The sequence below is a fragment of the Pinus tabuliformis genome, chromosome 2_1 (assembly GCF_031772625.1).
Source record: "Pinus tabuliformis cultivar Carrire ecotype Pingquan chromosome 2_1, CPIR1, whole genome shotgun sequence".
Lineage (NCBI taxonomy): Eukaryota > Viridiplantae > Streptophyta > Pinopsida > Pinales > Pinaceae > Pinus > Pinus tabuliformis.
Window position 1 is genome coordinate 321,321,478 of NC_142299.1, and position 20,307 is coordinate 321,341,784.

Genomic DNA, 20,307 nt, shown 5'->3' on the forward strand with positions numbered 1-20,307 from the left:
AGCTAAAGGGGAAAGAGAGTCAATGAGGGGCAAAGATAGTGATTCCAAAGGATATTCCACAGAGAGGCAAAAACAAGTGACAAAATTATTCCAAAGTGAAGCTGTGTAGTAGCTTCAGTGAGCAGTTTGATTCAACTAAGAGGAAGGTTGATTCAGCTTCCAGAGGCCTAGAAAAATTTCCAGAGGCTCAGAGGGTCACTTCCAGTAGCAGAGACAAGCATGATAGCTTGATCAGAGGCTGAACAGAGCCACACATGTGAGGGGTAGCATAAGGACTGCACAAGGGTTTGGACAATCAGTTTTCCTGAGGTATCCAATGCCAGGATTTCTGTGGAGAGAGAATTTTCTCTCTAGTATTTTTTTCAAATATTTGTTGATTGGATAACCTGATAGGAATCCATAAATTGTACTCAGATTATTTCTCTGCTGCATAGTAATAAAATCCTCATATGTTGCACTGGTTTTCTTGCATTGGGATTTTTCGAGGACATTTATCTAAAAATAATTGTGTCAAATTTTTGGGCGTGCTCTATATTTCTTAGTTCCAATATTTTTATTTTTGCAACATTTTATGATGAAAATTGTAGTTGTGATTTTATTTATTGTTTGTCGTAGCAAATAAAATACACCCAATATTTAATCAATTAGAAGAATAGTTTTCAGTTGTTGCAATAGATTAGAAATTTCACACACCATCTCCTTCACCCTGCCATAGAGAAGTACATGTGCTACAATGGAAAGTGCTAGGGTTTCCTCCCTCTTATCTCCCTTTTGTATTGTTTAACTTCAAGATAAAAACATTACACATACTATATCACTATCTTAGGTTTGTTTGTAGATAATCTTTAGTAGGGGCCACCTTTGCAATTTTCTTTGAGTAGTGGACCTTTTATAGGACCCTCTCCATCATCACATTTGTAGATTAAACAACCAAGTTAGATATGTAGTTATGCATATCAAGCAATTTCTTGATACCTCTTAATATTCATTTAGAACCACTTTCTAAGATTACTCACATGACTCTGTGGCCCAAATAATTGAAAGCACTAGTGGCCTTTTTATCCACAACTCCCCAACTATGTAAATCAATTTTCCCATTTTGTTTATGACACTAAGCTTTCTCGTGCTCCCACTACATACTACATATGCATTAATCTTAGTAAACCATAGGGAAACTTCCCTTGGTTAGAATTCCATTTAACCTTTCCTAAAGTGCAAAGGAGAGTTGGCGAGGTGATAGTGGCCAACCTCCTATGTCCACATTGCTAGTATCCTATCTTTGGGACTTTAAATTAAAGGTACTAGTTTGTATGGTAAAAGGGTTAACAATATTGCAATTGAAAAGCACAAGAGCACAAACTTGGTGTAGAGTTATATAGAGTCCTAACCTCATTATTGGTGACGCACACCAAGGTGTCAAAAAATAGTCTCCATGACCTAGATGAAAAAAACATTGAAGCCAAGGGCGTACAACATGGCCAAAATGAATGGCCACTCCAATTGGTTGTTGACTTGTGGTAGCATCGGATGTGATCTAAGCCTCAAAATTTGCAGGGAGGCTAGGACACATGTATTTTAGAATACACAGAATTCGTTTTGGGAAATTCCACCTGGAGACAATTTTATTAAAATAATTAATTATTTTTAATGGTTGCCTAAATCTAAACTTAGGAAATTAAAATAATTAAAGGGTATTAATTAAACTGGGGGTGAAACTTATAGAATAAGACAAGAATCAAGTTGAAATGATCTGAGCCATTGATTAGAATCTAATATGGGTCGTTGATTGATCAATGAGAGGATTATAAAAAGAGGCTTGATGGGCATTTGGAAGACACATTGAGTGAGAGATCTGGGTTAAGAGGGAGCCTGAGTAAGAAAGATCTCCCTGAGATTAAGAGGGAGTCTGGATAAAAATATGTTTCTTAGTTGAGAGGGAGGGCATAACATATTTTTGATTAGAGAATGAATTTTGAAGGATATGTTGATGCATGAGAAGTAGGAAAGGAAAGTGTATGATGAAGGAATATTTTGTCAAGGATTCATTCGATAGTCCTATTGTGTTAAGAAGCAACATCTGAAGGACCCTGAAGGTTTTTATTTGATTATGTACATGTCAAAGTATATTATTGATTGGGGTTGTGTTTGTACATGTGTATCTATTGAAGGTTTTTAATAACATGATGGTTACCAATCAGTTTGATTGTGAGAGACTAGTTATCCTTGATCTGTTGGTTCAAGGAGTGTTGAGGCTTTGTGAGTGAAGCATTGCCTAGGAAGACATCTAGTCAAAACTTTGTGTTGATGTCTAAGTCCTGAAGTTGAAAAAGGTGGTGTTGGTTATAGAGCTTTTTTTTTGGATACACACCTGGATCTTTGGGTTGGTGGTTAGAAAGTAAGCCTCACGGTACCTAGAGAGGCTGAAAGCTTGAGTCCATCTTATTCCCACTTAGGTAGATTTCCTTGGTCATGAATCTAGTCCATGGCATTGCAGTGCCTAAATTGTTGAGAGACCAATGGATAGATTGCCCTAGTCAAAAATCTAGTGCATGGCATTATGGTGCCTGAAGTTCTTCATAGTTCATATAGTTGAGATCTTCCTTGTACTTGTATATGATGAATACCGCCCTAGTTAAGAGGGAGTGTTAGAAAATGTAAAATAGGTTGGGTCTTTATTTAATGTATTTGAATCATCTTGCAATGTACTTGTCAAAAGAATAAATAAAAAGGAAGCTGGAGAAGTGGGTCTAATGAGGCCAAACAAAGTGCGAGTTGGGTGGAGTCTAAGGAGAATAAGAAAAACGAAATTTTGGTGCCTCTCTCTCTCTCTGTTTCATGCCCTAGTTTGGGAGATCAAAGTCTTCCAAGTTTCGTTGATGTCAGAAGCTGCTACATAGTCGAAGTTGCTGGAAAAGAAGTCAAAGATCTGGGAGGCTAACTTGGTGTGGAGGGAAGGTTTGGTCTTTGCCTAAGGTGAAGAGTATCAAGGAATACTATTGAAAGGAAGATAATTTTGATTGGGTTTTCCCCTAGAGGGGGGGTTTTTCCATGGCATATTGTCTATATATGGTGTCCATTGTTTATATGTTATTTCTTTGGTAATTTCTTAATGAACTAAAATAAAGAAGATATAAAAGAAACTTAAGAAGAAGTCAAGAACATCACAAGTAATTATCAAGTATAAGAAAATCTTTCTGCCTTTATGATTTTCTAACAGGAGGTAGAGGGGATATTTTCTAGGGGCAGAGGGAGGATGGATGACTCACTTGGAGCTAGTTAGCAGGTAATGCAAATTATCTAGGCCAAGAAATGTGAATTATCTAGACTAAGTAGTGTGAATTATCGAGGCCAAGTAGTGCTAATTCCAGGCAAAGTGAGTTTGCTAGTGTGGGGTTCGAGCAAGCCAGTGGAGGCCAGATTGAATATAGAAGGGATAAATTTTATCCATTTTATTTTGCTAGTATATTTTCTGGAGGATTGCCAAATGGGCATCCAAATTATTGTACTCCCAGAATTTGCTGCATAATAATAAAAATAAATCCTCATTTGTTGCACCAATTTTCCCTTCAAGTTTTTTTCTGGGGACTTTTTAGTCCAAACTAATTGTGTCATTTTTATGTGTGTGAATCTATTTATTAGTTCTTGATTTTACTCCCGCAACTTAAATATTTTGTGAATAATTTCAGTGTGATTTATTCGCTAATTTCCATAAACAATTAAACTGCTACTTAGATAGGAGAATAAATCCCAATTGCTGTAATTTCAAGGAAATTTCACACATGGCCCTTTAGATCACTAGTACAACTAGTATAAATAGTATACAAATAGGTTAGGGCTTGCGGTCATATCCATTAGATCCTCAATCTTCCCATCACATCAAAGAACAAATTCTGACTTACTTGTTATTGCAGTCCCTTGCTTGTATCCCTTTTTGTCCTCTCTGCCCTTGATGTATCTAGTTGTTGTTTGCCTCCATCACACATAAGTAACTCCTTTAATTCCTCTACATACCCAATTGCTCACAACGAGTTTAGTCCTTAAAAAACACTACATAATTATCTCTAGAACTTATAGCTACACAAATGACTTAGATCCTTTAAGGTCACTGTATAATCAACCCTTTAACATGTTGTTCACAACTCCATTAGTGAATAGACTTTAGAAATCCATCTCAACAATTCATCTTTTCCAGAAAATCAACTTTTACATATTTTCCCAATGCCTTCTCTCTCTTCCTGAGGTACTCGTTGCCTTTATTCCAAATCTGAGGTCAATTTCATCCTCTCCTAGGGCTTGACCTTACCACAAAAGTCCAACAAACTTTCTAGGGGTTTTTGACCCTCTTCCCTTTGCATAGAACATATCCCTAACTTCAAACATAATATTCAATGCTCTCATGCTCTTTGTTTTCACCTGGATAGATCCCTCTTAGGGCACATACATCCACATAATTCCCGTCCTATCTACCTGGGCAGAGTCGACCTCTTTCCATCACAAACAAACCATAAATTTTTGCTCCTTACTACAATTTCTCTTGAGATTCTACATCTCCTTCTTGGGCTAATGCAGACACAAGATAAGTTGGTATTTTGGTTTTGTTCTCACACATGGAAACCCTTTTTCCTCAGCCCTCCACAAATCTTTTGTTCACATAGGTTGAGGAATTCAACCTCCTTCAAGGTTTATAGTAGCATGGCTAGATATCCTTTGTTGGCCTAGAACAAGCCCTAAATCAAGCTCGGCCTAGTCTCCAACTCTCCAAGACTTTGGCCCTCTTACTGCTCCTCTAACCTTTGACTCGACCTTCTCAGAATAAGAGTTGCAATCTTCTCAAGGGTATCTTAGCCTCCATGAGTAGAACTTGGCCCTCCACTAGGGCACACCCTACATAAGAGAAGTCACATCTCTCTTATGCACACTGAGCCTCTTCTTTTGCTCTCTATTTATTATTTAGGAAACCTTTAGGAAACCTCTAGATCTTACGGTTTAAGCCTCTCAACCCATCAGAATAAATAATTAGTTTCTTTAGGTCCTAAAGCCATTTCTTTGGGTCCAAAACCCCAACTTTAGTAAATTTCCCAGCAAACTCATCTTATAGGCTTCCTTCTCTTGAAAATACCTTCCGAGCTACCCAAAATTCTAACATCTTGACCTTGAGACACAATTTGATTTATATATTATTCTTTGATGACATCATCATGATGATCCACACTTTTTTATGTATTTTGAGGAGATATGTATTCATGATATTATGATATTTTACTTTCATTCTGATGATCATGTTGTTGATTATGGCCTTTATATGTGATCATTTATGATGCTTATTGGATTATAGTTATATCATGTCTATCAAATTTTACTAACTACTTCCTCTATGTGGCAGGAAAAGAGGACTATAGACACAACCCATAGTATGATGTTTTGATTCACGTTATGATTTATATTTATGTTTTGATTTTTGATATTGATGCAAATAATGGGTATGCTTATATGGATTATACTGAGGGATGTTCTCACATTTTTTTTATTTTTTTCCAAGCACTGATGAGCGCTAACCAAATGACCTGCATAAGGGTAGTGCGGTTGTAGGTGAAGGAGACCAAACATATTTACAGGGGTAAGATTAGTCTCCTCGGTCATACTTGCTAACACTCTAGTCCTGGCTTAAGATGAAGTATAGGGGTACTTATCCTTGGTATTGCATAATGTCGTGAGGGCTGGACCATGGATATGGTCACTCACAAGGTTTTGAGGGGTGCGCAACGAGGAGATCCTTGATCCTCAGTCACCATGGAACTATCAGCACAAGCAACAACAAGACCATTGAGTTTCCATTCCGCTAGTACTTATTTTCCCTGCTTGAATCACAATTGTTTGACAGTTAACTTGTGGCACCCTTGGAATGTGTGGTTCTTGAAGGGCATGAGATTTGACATCCTTAGCCCCAGATGGAGGATAAGGAAATGTATGATTTGGTTAATTCATAAGCACTTAAGGATTGATATGTTATTGAATATCATGTCAATATAAAGTTTAATAAATGATAATGAGAAAACTAAAATAAAATAAATGGCCTAACTAATGTTAGCAAACTAATACCTAAAAATGGGTTTAATGTAAGTTAGAGCTAAGTAAATGATAGATACAAGGTTAATTGGAAGATAACATGTTTAAAAGGGAAAATAATCTAAAGTTAAATTGATGTGGACATAAATGAATTATTAAAATAGATGGGTGCAAGAATTGAATTATTAAAATAAGTAGTTCTGTGAAACTAAAATCAAGAGAACATCACCTAATTGAGAAAATTCTAAAAATATAACAAAATTTAAAGAGGAGAAATTAAAGTGAGTAATTACACCTAACTGGGACTCTTGGTAGGCCACAAGAAACAAGTTGCAAAAATTAAGGAAGGGAAAAAGGGGTATGAGGGAACATCTAGGAGTAAATTTAGGAACACGTGTCTCTTGGGTGAGAGAAAATCTTTAGTTTAAATAAAATAATAGGGAATTTCATGAGAACAAAATTCTAGATAGGACATGTGGCTTAGTGATAATCAAATTTATGAAATTTAATAAATAGTTATTTTGCATGTGAAAAAAATTGTCACATCTAATCCTCGCCCAAAAGACTCTATAAATGGAACACATTCTTATGAAGGGGACATGTTGGACTTAATGTCAGATGGGCGCCATAATGGCATTCTAAATTTTCTAGTGAGAACCTGTGATTCGTTGTAAATTGGTGATCTTGAGCATTGTTGATAGTGTGGTGGATAGGAATCATTGACCTGGGGAGATCAGGGTTGCAACCCATATTTCTACTGGCTGGTATTATCTCTCCTCCTACCTACAACCCTACTACAGCTATAAGAGCCAAAGGGAAGAAGAGTACTTTGCGTTGGTATGGTGGACAACCAAGTGGGTTAGCAAATTCAATTAAGCATGGTGGGAATTGCAAAAAACAAATCTTTGCAACCACAATGAGTAAGGAATGAGGATTGCAACAACCTGCGTTGAGGATTCTAACTTCTATTGGGTGAATAATAATCCATGTAACTTGTTTTATGGGTTAATTAGTAAAACATTTGACCATTCTTCATTATATTTCATGCATTATTGTTTTGTACATTGTTGCAGAATTTAATAGTGACAATGTGCTTAAGTATTGAAGTTGCAAAGTTTTGCAATTATATTTATAAATGTATTTACCTATCCTTGAAAAAAAATGAGTAGAATATTGGGGTCATATGGAGGGGTCCTACACACATGAATGCTCATTTATTTTTTCAAAATTTGAATATTTATGTATTTATTGGTCGATTGGTTTTTTGATATAGTTTTTCGGTTCCTAGTTTTGCAATCAATTAATTCGATGACCAGTCCAATTTTGATAACATTGGTTCATTGTTCATTTTCAGTTTTAACTTTTGAGTCTTGACTCTAGATACTGTTCGAGTATTTGGCTCATCACTTTCTACTATTTTTGAGTTTGAGTAATTTCAATTTACTATTCTAGTCTTCAAAATTTAGTATCTACTATAAAAGCCCCAACGCCCCCACGTCTTGAATTTCCCTAAAATTTGCGGGTGCTCCCACATATCCCCCATATGCGTCTTCTAGTTCATGTGCCCCCTATCTTGGAAACTTGGTGGAACATTTGGGTTTACCCTTGGAGGTTTGAGATAAGGGTATTTTAATAAAACCCTAGGGTAGCTTTGATGGAGAAGAAGAGTAGAGAATGCATTGTCTTGGAGGATTGTTGGAGTGATTATTTCATGTGGAGCTCCTTGGTTGAGATCGGATTTTCATTGTTTTCCATAGCTAGGGTATTGGAGCACTAGTAGCTTGTACTAGCATTGAGAGAAGGCTATGGAGGCTTTATTTTAAACATATTAATGAAGCTTCCAACTATCCAAAACTTGTGCAATTTCCATATTTGATTTTCAACCATATACGTTCTTAGTGTATCTTTATTAACAACTATATATGTCTTGATGATTTGACATAAGTAAAAAGGACAATTTGTTGAATGACTTGACATCATCATTGAAGAACTTAAGGGGTTTTTTGTTGTTGTAATATCTATTGTTTTACCATTGTTATAACTACTGCCAAAGTGAATTTTTAGATTTTCTTTGTGTGTGATAATTTTCTCTAGAGGAATGAAACTTATCTAGAGAGTATGGTATCTTCTCTCCTTGGATTACCTAGAAAATTGTGTTGTTTGAGAATGAAATAGTGTCTTTTTCATTGTTGTTTTATATTCTATTTCATGACTTCCCTAAGGCTGAAAATTCAGAGAGTTGAGACCTAAGAAGTCAAAGAGATGAACATTTATGTTTTGTACTAAAACTCCAATTTGGAAAATTTCTATAGTAGGTGGATTGGTAAGTTCAATTTGAGGCTCAAGCTATGTGAGGAGGTTGAAACTAATAAGACTTAATTAGTCCTTGAGTTTGTATTAAAGTTAGTTAGACTATGTATTTTAATTGTAATTTACACATTACACTTTATTATTTTCTTATCTCATTGTTAAATGTGATTACTGGCCTTTTATTGTATTTTATTAGAAACTTTGTCAAACTTCATCACTCTCCTATAAAGTTGTACTGCCATATTGAGATAATACAAATGAGTGTACAACAAAGTGTACAGTGCAATAATCTCCTTTCTACTTGCATGTTTATTCTCTCTCTTGGGATTTTTCTCTTGTATGTGAATATCCAATAGCTCTCACAATGTCCATATCAAACACCCAAGGAGATAGCGTGGGTACATCCTTGGACAGGGTATATTAATGGCCTTTGAGGGTGTAGGTGGATTGGAAAACTAGGTTTGATGTCCAAGCTATGTAATGAGGTTGAAACAGATGTGGGTAGGGTGGGTGTGTTCCTTGAAATGTTATCAAAACTAGACTGGTTATCAAATCAATCAACTCCAAAAACCAAAACCAAACAAATGCTAGGAAAAAAGAAATATATATTGAACTACAAAACCTGTCGATAAAAAACTACATAAAATATTCAAATTTTAAAACAAGAAATATTTTCATAACATCTATATGAATCCAAACTATTATACTTTGCATATACTTGTGCATATGAAAAATTTTCTATGTATATATCAAGTAGCTATGCATACAACCAAAACAACATTAAGTGCAATCTATATCTGAACAAAATACATCAACAAAAAAGTTCTAAATGGCCTCTAAAGTCCAAAATTAAGCATAGTACTAATTAATAACTATGGTCTAGACACTAGACTATACAATCTAATCCTATGAGAGATGCCTCAAAATGACTAAATTCAAAAATAGGATTCTAACTTGATTTCCATAGCCTTAAAGGTACCCATCCAACACTCCAAATCAATCCTTCAATGAAGCTCCTCAAATCAGCCCAACAAATTCTTCAAATCAACCCTTCAATCATCTCTCCAAATCAACCCAAGAAACTCAACTCAAAAATTCCAAATTGCTCAAATGAATTGAGTGAGTGAAATGGAAAGTGGGGAACTCTTTAAGATAGCATTGAAGGGGGCATAGTTTTAGGTTAAATGTTTCACCTTTTTATTTAATTGATTTTACAAAAAAATGAGGTGAAGTGGTTCCCATCATTGGTTGTACAAAGCCAATGAAATTGTCCAACCTACCAATTTTGACAAAATCAAAACTACCCAATTATGATAAGGTTGGTCCCTAGAATGTTATCAAAACCTAATAGCATAAGTTAGGTGTCTCCTCAAGGGTTTCAATACCCAAGAGTGTAAGGTGGGTGGGTCCATGCAAGGGGGTCTCAAGTACCAACTTTGGTACAATGAATAGGTTATGACCAAAAGAGTTGACTTTACAAGCTACACTTAAAGTAAATCTTGCATGGGGTTTTATCCCCTTTCCAACCAATTAAAAGGTGTTTAGCCACCTATATGTCAATTGCCCTAAGGCAAGTTAGAGAGCTTTTAATAATAATTACCAAAATTCAAACCTGGTAGGCTTGTTTTCCCAGGATAAGACCATGGTTTTCTAAACCAACAAAATACTCTAAGTTAGTTACAAGTTTCTAGTAATTTTGAACGGATAGTGATTTTGACCACATATATAACCCTTAGCTCGTAGCTAAAGGTAATCCATGTGTATGAAGTAATCTATCTTGCATGGAGTTAGGTAACGAGAAAACCTCACCAGGATATAACTTAGACACTTATGTTGCTTTGATGCAACTTTAAAAACAAACTATCTTGAATAGAATTTTGGCAATGTAAAGATGTGGAGTAGCCTTTCATGTGGATTGTTAAGAGGGGATCTGTAACTCCCATTCACCTCCAAACAGAAACACAATGATATACTACAATAAATTCATATAATACCAACCAAACAGTATGTATTACCATTAATGGTCTCCAATGGAAGCCTGTACGAAAAAATATTGATGTCCAGGATATCCTCGCTTTTGTTTCAAACCGAGACAGCGAAAGCAAACACTTATACTCAATTAACAAACCTATCCTTAGAAATCCAGTATATTTATGAAAAAACACTTTCGAAAGATAAATGCCCATAAACTACAAAATAGTTCAAACCATTTTTGTAAATCAACACCATAGCACCTTAGATCCAGACGTGAACAACAATAAAATCTGGTTTGAGGATAGAAAACAACGACGAAGGAGCGGCTGGTATGATGGACGATTGATGGATCGCAACAACAGAAAATACAAACTCATGTCAATATTCAGATCCAGACGATGAGGATCTAAGCACAATACGTGAACATGGTAGTAATAAGTGGGGGCATAAAGTGGGTTGCGGACTAATCGAGGAGTAAACAACGACGAAGCAGCGGCTGGTTTGAGGATAGAAAACAAGATATATGAAGTGTGGACGATTGATGGACCAGAAGCTTACCTGCTCGCCACAGTAATCAAATCAAGACAGCGAAAGCTAACACTTACACTCAATTAACAAAGCTATCCTTAGAAATCCAGTATATTTATGAAAAAACACTTTCGAAAGATAAAACCACCGTTATGAACAAAAGGAACGGGGAATATACAAATATCATGAATGCCCATAAACACTCATAGCACCTTAGATCCAGACGATGAGGATCTAAGCACAATACGTGAACAACGACGATAGATGGATAGAAAATACAAACTCATGTCAATACTCAGATCCAGACGATGAGGATCTAAGCACAATACGTGAACATGGTAGTAATAAGTGGGGGCATAAAGTGGGTTTCGGACTAATCCAGGAGTAAACAACGACGAAGCAGCGGCTGGTTTGAGGATAGAAAACAAGATATATGGAGCGGCTCGTTTGAAGGTAGAAAACAAGAACAAACAACGACGAAGGAACGGAGAATATACCATGATCATAGCAACTTAGATCCAGACGATGAGGATCTAAGCAGCGGCTGGTTTGAGAGTAGAAAACAACGACGATAGATGGACAGAAAATACAAACACGCGCTTTGCAACAGAAGCTTACCTGCTCGCCACAGTAATCTTAGCGTTCTTTTCTCCGACTCGCCGCTGCGTCTGGCCAAAGCGATGGTGACGGCGGTGAAGCTTACCTGCTCGCCACAGTAATCTTAGCGTTCTTTTCTCCGACTCGCCGCTGCGTCTGGCCAAAGCGATGGTGACGGCGGTGAATGGATGTGAATGAAGCGGTGAATGGATCAGCGGCTGGTTTGACGATTGATGGACCAGAAGCTTACCTGCCTGTTATATGTAGCCGCTCGCCACAGTAATGTTAGCGTTCTTTTATCTGACTTCGCCGCTGCGATGGTGAGGGTGAATATTGCAGAATAACGCACAACAAATGAAGCAGTGAAACATATTTATAGATCGGGGAGTCCACACCTCCATGAAAATCGTTTTACTCTTTTTATGTTGTTAAATATTTTAATATTTTTTTAGGGCTACTTGGCTGGTTTTGAAACGTTAAACCCTGTTTTCCAGCATTAAAAACTTAAATTTAAATGAATATTTAAATTATTTTTTATTTTTTTTTTTTATTAGATAGTGTTTTCTATTTAAAATTATTAATATTCTCCACATGGATGCATCATATTTATTTTAAAAGTTTATCTGATTTTAATTTTAGTATTTCATATTAAAAACAACTTAAATATATAAAATATATATATTAATACTGTTTTGTTAAATTATTGGGAGATTGATGAGAATGTTGCATTGCAAAATATTAAAAACATTCAAAATATTGTTACATCTAAGTTCAACCTAAAAATGTGGTGTGAGAAAGATTTAGTAGCTAAAAAAAATTAAGATATTATAAGGAGTTCATCAACCCCACCTTAGAAGATCAAAAGTATCTCTGTTTTAATTAGCTCAAAGAAAAAAATTAATATAGCCAAAATTATAATGAACTCTCATGAGCTTCATAGTGAAACAGGTAGTTGGGAAGTTCCTAAAACACCATGAATGGAAAGGATCTACTATCTTTGTGAGAATATGAACATCAATGATGAAAATCACGTAACATCGACGATGAAAATCACTTCCTCTTAGAGTGCCCCGCATACAACCACATTAGATGTCAGTTTCATAATTTTTTTGCAATACTGACCTTCTTAGCCTTTTAGGATGTCAAAATTATAGTGACCTCGGGAGGTTTCTCTCCAAGCTTTTTGAGCATGAGAATAAAATCTTAAATCAAACTAAATAATTCGTTTCTTTATGTCCAATAGACCAAAATTTGGTCTCAGTGGAAGTTAACCACCATCATCATTATACTTATTTTAAAAATTTATTTAATTTAACTTTTGGCTTTTATTATTTTATAGGTCAAGAAAACCCTAAATATAAATAGATATCTTTATATTATCTTTTTAAATTTAATAATTTTTTTTTTATTTAATTTCACTTTTATTATTTTATAGGTCAAAAAACCATAAATATAAATAGATATATTTATATCACTTTTTAGATTTAATAAATTTTAAAACTATCATTATTAATATTTAAACCATTTTCACAATCTCCCAATGATAATGAAATATAATGTCACAAGAAAGATTATGTTAATTTCAAGTTATAACAGATTTTTTTTATTTAAATCATAAATTATTTATTTTATAATAATAATAATAATTTAGTTTTAAGAATAGAATTAATTTAGAAATTAAATTAGCATAAATGAAAAGATTAATTTCCTCTAGCCATTTTTATTTAAAAAATTGTTAATAATTTCAAAGGATTTCATTTTGTATGGCTATCTAAATTTGAAACTCATAAGAGAGACACTTACAATCCAACATGTTAATTGTTAATGTGATATAAGGTAGATACTATACTATCCCTACTTTTGATGCCTTAGATACTATTATGTGGTGGCTTCTTATACTATAAGTTTAGTTCAAAAAAAATTAAAGATTAATTTTTGTGATTGAATAAGGTGTTATTTACAAATATTTATATGATAATAATAATAATAATAATAATAATAATAATAATAATAATAATAAGGGGTAGCAGGAGAGGGGTACTTTATGGCTCCTAAGAGGGCAAAGTGTTCACATACTCATGGGGTATAGTTCATATATAAAATAATAAAGCACATATATATGGTCTCTACTAGAAACTTTTGTTTGCCAAAAAAACATTTGTTATTTACAAAATATTTATATGATTAAATAATAATAATAATAATAAGGGGTGGCAAGGAGAGGTACGTTATGGCCCTTAGGAGGGTAGCGTGTTCACATCCTCATGGGGTATAGGTCATATGGAAGCAAATATATATGGTCTTTACTAGAAACTTTTGTTAGCCAAAAAATCATCTAGTGGACACACTTATGATTATGGGAAATTGTCTCATCTAGTGAAAGGCTCCCTCCAAAGGAGTAGCAAAGATATCCTATCCAAAGCACATTTCCATATTCTAAGACACTTCAATTGAGAAGCAAACAATTATACTAACCAGAGGTGTAAATTGAAGATATGTGAATTAATGATTAATGGTCAAATGAGACATGCTATAATTCTTTAATAGCAAATGAAGTCTATTAAAAAAAATTAGTTAAATTGGCTGCTACAAAAAAATGATAATATAAAAATGGAAAATTGGGGGGCTCAAGTGACTTTGTGGCAACCCATAGGAAACACAGGCATGCATACAAGCCTTCATGAAAGATTTTAGTAATCATATAATAACACAATATGTTGTAAATTTTGTGTTTTATTGAGGCAATTTTGTAAGATATTCACTTTTGCTCAATATATATTTTCCTTAGGAAAATCATATGTTTGAGAAAGGAGAAAACAATTAGAAAATGTTAATTAATTAACTATGTAATACTTAATGTTATTGGTTGCAAACTATGCACAAAATTATATAATACATATACTCTTTCTAGTTTTTATATATACAATGATGATAACTAAAATAAATTATTTACCATTTTTTCTAAATTATAAGTTTTATCAATTCATCATCCATAATTTATATCCAAAAAAATACCACATATTACTTCTTATTTAAAATATTTATTATTATTATATATATATAATTCCTCATAATTATAGTAATTTTACATTTCCCAAAGTTTTTAAAATATAGAATGATTTTTTAAATAGATCAATAATTTGATTCACCATTATCATTATAAAAGAATATATTTAGTGAATGAGGCGTTGTTCATATAAATTATAATTAATTTTATTTATTTATTTAATAAAATAATGATTTATATGATAATGATTAATGTTTTCAAAGGTATATATGGTTTATTGAACATTAGAAAGATAAGAAATTAATAAAAAATAATTGTATCATTTTATTTCATGTTCAAAAAAATTGTGAGAGAAGTCTTTCTAGATCACTATAGTTTTGTTAACGTAAAAAATAAAAAAGGTTGGTAGTATGACCAATATTTTGAAAATAGAATTTAAATTGAGTATAAGATAGGCCATCTAAGACAAAGTGCTTTTCATATTCAACCCTATTCCACAGTTGAGAGACTTTCTCATCCCAAAGCCTTCTCGGAATTAAGCAATGCTCAATCTCACTATGTAGCTTATGAAAATAATTTTTATCTTCATAGTTTCATTTTCTTTTTAATATTAGTTAAGACTTTTATTTACCCATTAAATAAAATAATGACTTATAGTGTTAAGATGACATATAATTTTATAGCCTCAAGGATAACTAAGTTGAGTTGGTCAAGTTCCTGTTGCTAAGTACCTCCCCTATTCGGAGGCCTCAATGCCCTTGTGGTTAGGCCTTGCTAGTTTGGTGATGTGTATATTCCTTATGGTTCATCTACTTGCTTGGGGTTAGGCCTTGCTAATTTGGCGACCTCCCCTATTCGGAGGCCTCAATGCCCTTGGGGTTAGGGCTTGCTAGTTTGGTGACGTGTATATTCCTTATGGTTCATCTACTTGCTTGGGGTTAGCCCTTGCTAATTTGGCGACCATGTATATCCTTTCTGGTTCATCTACTTGCATTTTCTACCACTCAATATCCATGAACCACCCTTAAAAATTGATACATAATTTTATTTAATATATACTAGAAAATTATTTTAATTATATGAATAGGTGTATTTATTTTGGAATATAATTATATGAATAGGTGTATTTATTTTGGAATATAATTATATGAATAGGTGTATTTATTTTGGAATAGGATTTTTAACAATTTAATTCAATTATCAATAATTATTAGGTAGATGGTACGTATTTAACCTATTCAAAATATTCTAAAATAATTTTTATAATAATAACAAAAGTCATAGATTAAATATTGAGAATTATCTTAAAAGTAATGAAGTCATTTTTACTATTTTAATTAAATTGATTAATTAAAACTAATATCATATGAACATGTTATAGTTGTTTGGCATGTGGTATTGGTAAGTCATGGTATCATCCCATGGTATTGTAGGAAAAACTATTTATAAGTTAATAATCTCCATAGTTAAGAATCTTGTTACATGTGCCTTTAAATGTATATATATTTAACTCATATATTAATTTTTTAATAATAATAATAATAATAATAATAATAAAATTATAATTTAGGTTTATTTATTTATTTTTTGAAATATAAATCTCATTAAATACATATTATTATTGACACTAACCAATTAAAATGATCTTTTGATTTAATGTTTATAAATTGATTTATATTTATATTTATATAGACAAATTATATTCTATATTTAATTACATTTAACATATTGTTAGGAAACCAGCTCATAAAAAGATAGAAAAGATAGATCAATGCCTTAGAATTCAACCTCTTCTAGGGCGCAACCTCCTTTACATTACAAAAATGAACAATTCTTGGATGATACAAATGACTAAACCTCCCTTCTATATATAGGAGTCTAAGGGGTCACAATTATAATCAAGCCGACATAATAGTAATAACATAAGGGAAAAAAATTAACAATAGTGGGTTTCTATGGGGCATACTAATAACAATATGGGGACAATATGGGAACAATAATAACAATAAGGGATACAATGACAATAGTAATGGGGAATCAATAGTATTATAGGGGCCTAACATGCCCCTCTCCTTCCGAAAAGTGTTGTCCTCAACGCTTGAGTACTTCTAGACGCTCCTGTATAACATTCTCATCCTCCCGTGTGGAATATTTCGTGGATAAGTTCTTCCACTTGATGAGATACTCCGAAATTGATTGATTTTATAGCTGTCGAGTTCTTTTTTCTATGACTGCTTCCTGTTCGAATATGATTTTTCCTTCCTCGTCAAGTTCTGGTAATATTGTTTGAACTGGGAGCTTGTCACCTATAAACTTCTTTAAACAAAAAACATGGAAAACTGGGTGCACGTGGGAAGCTGCAAGAAACTCCAATTTGTATGCCATAGTACCAATCTTTTGCAACACCTTGTACAAACCATAATACTTTGGTGATAATTTATTATCCTTCTTAGCTTGCTTGAGGGACATTTGTTTATATGGTTTTAGCCATAGGAATACCCAGTTACCTACATTAAAACTTCTTTGATTTCGATGTTGATCTGCTTGTTGTTTCATTATATTCTGTGCCAACGTGAGGTTATCCTTTAAGAATTGGAGAACTTGTTGTTGATGCTCGATGTGATGTTCAACTGCTTGAACCTTAGAATTTTCTCTTAAATATGATGTGATGGATGGTGGATTGTATCCATAAAGTGCCATAAATGGGGTCATTTTTGTTGCAGTATGGAACGAAGTGATATATCACCATTCTGCTAGAGGCAACCATTTGACCCATTGTGTTTGTTTATCAATACAAAGCAACGAAGATATCCTTCCAAACATTTGTTGACTATCTCAGTTTACCCATCAGATTGAGGATGATAAAATGAGCTATGAGCTAACTGAGTACGAGACAAGAAAATAATTTTGTCCAAAAATTTCTAGTGAAAATGGGATCTCTGTTGCTTACAATAATTTTTGGGTTTCCATATAGCTCTTGGAATATTTTCATAAATGCAGTAGAAAATGTATTGGCTTTAAATGGATGTGATAATGCACAAAAGTGTGCATACTTGGTAAGTATGTCAACTACCACCATGATGACACTCTTTCCTTCAGACTTGGGTAAACCTGTGATAAAATCCATTGAAACCTCCTCCCAACATTGGCTTGGAATGGATAAAGGTTGTAATAGACTTGGGGTCTTAATTGTTTTAACTCTTTTTTGTTGGCAAACCAAACATTCCGCCACAAACTTTTGAATATCTGATTTAAGGCCATCCCAAAAAAATTCCTTCTTAACCCTGTGGTAAGTTTTTAAAAATCCTGAGTGCCCTCCTAAGGGAGAAGTGTGCAATTCCATAAGAATCTTATGTTTGAGTTGGGAATTCTTACATAGATATAAGCGATATTTGTACCATAATGAATCCTTTTCGAGCTAAATGTATCAGATGTACTAGGATCTTGTAAATTTTGAATGAGTGCCCACACTTCTTCATCATTCTTCCATTCCTCCCTTGCTTCATTTATCCAATCTGGTTGGATAATAGAAATGGCGCACAACAATGCTTCGACATCCTCATCCTTTCTTGAGAGTGCATTTGCCACAACATTTTGCTTCCCTTTTTTGTAGATTATTTCAAAGTCATAACACAACATATTTGTGACCCATTTTTGTTGCTCTTTAGAGAATAATATTTGTTCTAAAAAGTATTTAAGACTATCATGATCCGTTTTTACCTTGAAGTGTCTTCCCATTAGGTAGAGTCACCATTTCTTAAGTACATGTAGTATTGCCAACATTTCCTTCTCATAAATAGCTTTGTGTAAATAGTTTCCCTTGATTGGACGACTTTTGAAAGCAATGGGTCTTTCAACTTGCGTTAAAATAGTTCCAATTCCATTTCCCAAAGCATCACATTCCACAATAAAGGTTTTTGTGAAGTCCGGCGTAGCTAAGACCGGTGCTTGGAACATTTCCTCTTTAAGATGTTCAGAAGGCCTTTGTTGCTTATGGAGTCCATAAAAATGCATCTTTCTTCAATAATGTTGTTAGAAGTGCTACTATTCTCCCATAATTCTTAACAAACTTGCTATAATACCCTGTCAACTCGAGAAATCCTTGTATATGCTTTATGGATGTGGGGATTTTTGTTAAGTTTAGGTATGTTCTATGCTAGAGACATTTATTTCAATTTTCACAGTTAGCTCATTATCTTTTCTAGATTAGCAATCACATCAACATTAAAGTAAACTGCAGATAGAACATAAATATAAATCACAGAAGACAAGCCAAGACAAGAGGACACAAGATGTGGCGCTAGCCAGGGACAAACCACACAATGTGGGGAAACCCTTGATCAATTCTTCTTTTATGTTCTTCAAAGTTCAGTAGAGAAAGAGAGAGAGAGAGAGATAGTAAATTTTCAATAGAAGTCAAAACTTTGACTTACCTAGATAAGAGCATAGTTCATCTCTAAGAAGATGATACATGAGATCAGTTAAAGTCATGCTGCTTCAACTGATTCTTGAAGGTGACTCCTTCACCTATTGATGTGCTGCCTTTCGTCATCATGTTGCACCTCACCGCGCTGCACCATGTTACACCCATCATCATTGTACTACATTATGCGCCATTGTTGCACCATGTTGCCTTCTCGGTAGTTATGGCTGTTCCCTACAGTTCTAATAGTTTCGGCTGTTCTCGTAGTTCCTGCAGTTCCGACAGTTCCAACAGCTCCAACTTTTTTGGCTTTTCTTACAGTTCCGCTTTTCCCATAGTTTCAGCTTTTTCAGCAATTCTGGCTTTTCCAGCATTTACAGTTTCAGATATTTCCGACAGTTCCGGCTTTTCCGGCAGTTCTAGCTTTTCTTGCTTTTCCAGCAGTTCCGACTTTCTGACTTCTCCAACTTTTCCAGTAGTTCCAGCTTTTCCAGCAGTTCTGGCTTTTCCGATAGTTCTAGCTTTTCTGGATTTTTTGGTTTTTCTAGTAGTTCCAGCTTTTCCGGCTTTTCTGACAGTTTCGACTTTTTCGACTTTTCCGATAATTCCGACTTTTCCAGCAATTCTGACTTTTTCGGCAGTTCCTGCTTTTCTAACAATTCTGGCTTTTCCAGAAGTTCCGGCTTTTCTGGCTTTTTCGACAGTTTTGACTTTTTGGCTTTTCCGGCAGTTCTGGATTTTTTGACAGTTCCTGCTTTTCTGGCTTTTCCAACTGTTTCATATTTTCTGGCAGTTCTGGATTTTCTAGCTTTTTCGACTTTCTAGATCAGGGCGAAATTATCCCTTAAGATCTCTCCTCCTACTAAAACCCAAATACAAGTAGAGAGAGGAAGAGATCCCAAGTGTGTGCTGAAATGACTTGAAGTCCTCTATATTTATACTAAAACTTAGATGATGAATAGGCATGTCTATTGGGCTTTTAAGCCTACTCAAGTTGCTGGTCGGTGTGATAATAATTCCATAATCAAAATAAATTCGTAACTCCATGAATACTTATCATGAATCGGATGATCTTTAGATAAATCCTACACCTCTCGATGAGAGGGATCCAATAAAAATATCAGCTACCATAAATAAGTTGACCCACATGGAGTTTAGCCCTAGTTACCAATTTTAACACTCCCTCTCAACTAGGGAGAACTCCATCGACTAATCCATATGTCCAACTATACTGTCTCTGCCATCAGTGCCATGCACTGCTCTACTCAGCTCTGCTAGTTTGCTCAGCTCTACTGGCTCTGCTCTAATTTGCTCAGCTTTGATGGCTCTGCTCTGCTCTGCTTAGCTCTACTCAAACTCTACTCAGCTCTACTCAGCTCTACTCAGCTCTACTCAGCTCTAC